This window comes from Podarcis tiliguerta (assembly GCF_965153285.1).
Source record: "Podarcis tiliguerta genome assembly, chromosome: 14".
Lineage (NCBI taxonomy): Eukaryota > Metazoa > Chordata > Lepidosauria > Squamata > Lacertidae > Podarcis > Podarcis tiliguerta.
In genome coordinates, this window is record NC_139547.1 from 19,176,680 (window position 1) to 19,182,041 (window position 5,362).

Genomic DNA, 5,362 nt, shown 5'->3' on the forward strand with positions numbered 1-5,362 from the left:
TAAAAGCACAATAAAACATCAAACATTAAAAACTTCCCGAAACAGGGCTGCCTTCAGATGTCTTCTAAAAGTCAGATACAGTGGTACCTCATGTTATGGATGGGATCCATTCCGGAGGCCCATCTGTAACATGAAAAGCCCACAACTCAAAGCGCCGCATCTGCATAGGTGCACAGCGCGATTTGGTGCTTCTGCACATGTGTGAGCGGCGAAACCCAGAAGTAACCTATTCCAGTACTTCCAGGTTGCCACCGGACACAAGATGAAAACACGCAACCTGAAGCGGACGTAACATGAGGTATGACTGTAGTTGTTTATTTCTTTGACATCTGGTGGGAGGGCATTCCACAGGACGGGCGCCACTACTGAGAAGGCCCCCTGCCTGGTTCCCTGTAGCTTCACTCCTCGCGGTGAGGGAACCACCAGAAGTCCCTCGGAGCTGGACCTCAGTGTCTGGACTGGACAATGGGGGTATACTGGGCCGAAGCCGTTTAGAGCTTTAAAGGTCAGCACCAACACTTTGAATTGTGCTCAGAAACATTCTGGGAGCCAATGGAGGTCTTTCAGGACCAGCGTTATATGGTGTTGGCAGCCACTCCCAGTCACCAGTCTAGGTGCCACATTCTGGATTAGTTGCAATTTCCGGGACACCGTCAAAGGTAGCCCCACAAAATTCAGACAAGTGCAAATTTCTAAGGAGGGCTGGGTTTCAAGTCTCACATTTTTCAGAAAATGTGACTTGGATAGCTTCACCTTTCAATGTGAACTGAATTGAATTTCTTCCTGTCCCTAATCAAGAGTGGAAAAATGGGAGATGCATTTGGAATTTTAAACTGTCTCAAATACCTTTATGTATCTTTAGATGTTAATATATTTGACTGAAACCTGGGGAAGCGAATGGGGTAGTGGGGGAAAAAATGTAGGAACATCCCCTGCCCCTTGCTCCCTTTCTGACTAATCCCTGAAGCAACCTCTGTCTCCTCCTTTTTTCTTCTTGTTGTTTCCCCTTTCTGTTGCCATAGTTTCACACATTTCTCTGTTTATAGTGGGTGGAGGCAGAGCAGTTCCATCTGCCATATTTTTCTGTCAAAGGTCACCAACCTTTCTGGGCACATCTGTAACCTGGAGAGGATCTTGGAGGCACCATGCAGAGGCTGCAACCATGCACATGTGCCCTGCCACAGTGCACATGCATGCACACTCAGACACAGCTGTGGCTGTGACCTCCGTGCAGTAGGCTAAGGGCTCTCCCAGATGACCTGTTTACTGAGCATTCATCCTGATATGCTTGCACAAAGCTTTAGCGGTGGTTAGACTAGGTCTTCGACAAACCTAGACAGCATCTTAAAAAGCAGAGACATCACCTTGCCAACAAAGGTCAGTACAGTTAAAGCTATGGTTTTCCCAGTAGTGATGTATGGAAGTGAGAGCTGGACCATAAAGAAGGCTGATCGCCGAAGAATTGATGCTTTTGAATTATGGTGCTGGAGGAGACTCTTGAGAGTCCCATGGACTGCAAGAAGATCAAACCTATCCATTCTGAAGGAAATCAGCCCTGAGTGCTCATTGGAAGGACAGATCCTGAAGCTGAGGTTCCAAGACTTTGGCCACCTCATGAGAAGAGAAGACTCCCTGGAAAAGACCCTGATGTTGGGACTGCCTCTCCTGGTATGCCCCACAGAGGAACTTACGGACTTCAAATAAAAGCATCTTGAAGGTCCCAGGCCACAGAGAGGTTAGGCTGGCCTCAACTAGAGCCAGGGCTTTTTCGGCTGCGGCTCCAACCTGGTGGAACGCTCTGTCACAAGAGACAAGGGCCCTGCAGGACTTGACATCTTTCCGCAGGGCCTGCAAGACAGAGCTGTTCCACCAGGCCTTTGGTCAGGGCACAGCCTGACTCCTTCCTTTGGCAATCTTTACAAAACTTTAGTTTATGGTTGCCATCAATTTTGATTTTAATTAATTTTTATAATGTTTTTATAATGTTGCACTACTTTAGTGTTGTTAGCCGCCCTGAGCCCGGCTTCGGCTGGGGAGGGTGGGATATAAATAAAATTTATTATTATTATTATTATTATTATTATTATTATTATTATTATTAAAGATGGAGGGCACAAGGAGAAGGGGACGACAGAGGATGAGATGGCTGGATAGTGTTCTCGAAGCTACCAGCATGAGTTTGACCAAACTGCGGGAGGCAGTGGAAGACAGGAGTGCCTGGCGTGCTCTGGTCCATGGGGTCATGAAGAGTCAGACACGATTAAACGACTAAACAACAAAGACTAGGGCTACATTCACACAATACACGTAAATAACCGTGGTACCACTTTAAACAGTCATGGCTTCCCCCAAATAATTCTGTGAGCTGCAGCTTGATAAAGATGCTGAGAGTTCTTATGAGACCCTATTCCAGTCTCAAGTTCAATTCATCCCAATCTCCACCTCTGTTTGTGAATGCTTTTTCTTTTTTTTTTTAAGTCCTCAGCATTTTCATACAAATTCCTCCTAACATATACATTTTCGTATGCAGTTTTGGCTAATATGCACATTTTTGCACAAAGAAACATTTCTTAAGGAGTTTTTCATGTACTCATACCAGACCCTACAAGTGTCTTTATTTTCCACGGACAGCCCTGGATTTACAGAAGCCGTTCCAGTTTCTGATTTGATCCTGGGATATCCTGCTTTTCCTTAGCATGCCCTGATTTTCTTCAGAGAAATGTTGGAGGGTATACTTTACCCTAGCACGTGAATTTTGTGTATACATTATGCAGCTGGAAAATTGCTTTGCAAAATTCAGAGAAGCGCAGATTTCAAAGGCTGGCTGAGTTTGGGCTCATGTTTGGGCTAAATTATGTGAGTTTGTCTTTAAAAGCAAACTGAATCAAACCTCTCCCCCATCCCTAGGTACTGGTATGTGGGCTGGGAAAGGTCCCAAGGGCCTGACAGAGAGGCATAGGGGGCCTCATTCTGTCCCCTAAGCCAAAGGTTCCCCATTGCCATTTTATAGCTATAAGAACAGGATGCAAGGCATTAGAGGAACGTTCTTTGTGCTTAATGCTGATCCTTCTCATTGCTATTCCAGGAGGAGGGAATTGAGCCAAGGAGCATTATCTTAAAAATAATAACTACTGTATTTGATGAAGCCATTTGTGGGCTTAGGAACTATTAAGAATGAGGAGGTGCCTTCCTAGAACGATCCTGTGACAATGGAGGACCCGCAGGTCGCGCTCATCTGGAAATGATTCTGACGAAAAGCACGGCTTGCAATGGAATATGGATGCACTAGAGACAGACAATCAGAGAGGCAAGAAAGGGACCTTTGGTGGTATAATATTGGTTGCCACAGGGCCAGGGATGTATCTCCCTCTGTGACAAATTCATCCCAGTCTGCGGCTCATTGTTTCGTGCACCTGTTCTAACAACACGGCTTACGCTGCCCTAACTCCCACTGATGCTATTGACTCACAGGACTTGAGCCAACAGATACGTTGTTAGCCAAACACAATTTAGTGGCCTTGATATTGTAACAATTGGAAGCAATTCAATTGCCTACATTACACAAGGCGCAAGCCCTGACGCGCCTAGTGGTCCCTTCTGACCTTCAAAGTGCATGCGTCGGTGAAATGGTATGGAGAACTTTTAATGGATGGATCGGCGGAGTTGGACCCTTTCGTGTGCTAATGATCAGGACTGCCTTGGGCTTTTTAATTACTGTCTGATCTACTGAGGGCTCAGGTCCCAAAGCAGAGCAAAAACAACATAGGGTGAGTTGCTAAGGGCATACAAGCCAAACCTGGGACTCAGCTAAAAAGGTAAAGATACCCCTGCCCGTACGGGCCAGTCTTTACAGACTCTAGGGTTGTGCGCTCATCTTACTTAAGAGGCTGGGGGCCAGCGCTGTCCGGAGACACTTCCGGGTCACGTGGCCAGCGTGACATCGCTGCTCTGGCGAGCCAGAGCCGCACACGGAAACGCCGTTTACCTTCCCGCTAGTAAGCGGTCCCTATTTATCTACTTGCGCCCGGTGGTGCTTTCGAACTGCTAGGTTGGCAGGCGCTGGGACCGAGCAACGGGAGCGCACCCCGCCGCGGGGATTTGAACCGCCGACCTTTCGATCGGCAAGCCCTAGGCGCTGAAGCTTTTACCCACAGCGCCAGCTACACAGCTGCAAATTAAATGTTTTAAGTGTGTTGTAGAGTGAATTATGCAAACGTGACACTAGATGGCGACAGTGAGCTATGGCGAATTCAATATATTTTTCAAAATGTTTTTTTAAAAAGCATTTTCGCAATTTTTTTTATATGTGTGTAGATTCCACCCTGGATATTGCTTGGCAGGGCATCCACAGTTGTGCCATGAACAGCAGCCTTGGCTAAGCAGAAATCACTGTAACAGGCCCAAGTCAGGCCCAACCCCATAATGAGACACCCTAGAACAATCTAGCCCCCAACCCGAACTCAGCACAGAGAAGGTTTGGAGTGCACCTTAATGTTGGACATTGTTGTTGTTACACATTGTTCCAATCTCTGCATGGTAAGAGACTCCAGGGATTCTAAGCACTTTCTCCAGGCTTTCAGTTTCCTTCCTTCCTATCTATCTATCTATCTATCTATCTATCTATCTATTGGTTTTTGCATATATTTTCCAAACAGAACAAACCATCTCATCTCATCTTATACATCATTTTTGCTATTTTAGCCTGAGACTTCCATCAACCACCTCTTACGATTTTCAAACCTCCTCTCTTAATCTTACATTTGTTATCATAACTATTACTTTCAATAATCAGTAACTTAAAATCCATTCTCATAAGTCTTTTCTGCAATATTTCATATGGTTCTCCTTACAAAACCTCTTGTAATCCTACAAGTAGTCAATTGATTACAATTGTCTTTCAAATAACTCGCATATTTACTCCACTTTCAAGAATTTCTGGTCTCGCTGGTTTCGAATTCTCCCTGTCATCTTACCCAATTTTGCATAGCCCATTAATTTTGTCTGCAATTCCTCTTTTGTCGGTAGTTCTTCCTGCTTCCATTTCTGTGCCAATAATACTCTTGCTGCAGTTGTTGCATATAAAAACATTTTTTTATCTTGCTATTAATGTCAGTGCCCACAATACCAAGTAGAAATGCTTCTGGGTTTTTTTACAAATGTATATTTCAACATCTTTTTCACCTCATTATAAATCATTTCCCAGAAGCATTTCACTTTCTTACATTCCTGGCTTTCAGTTTCCTTGGAATGAGGGTCAGAGAAGACTGTGGTGTTTTTCTCATGAATGGCTTTATTTACACAAATATTATACAACTTGATGACCGGGGGGTCGGGCTCACAGCATGAACCCCACAACATTTTG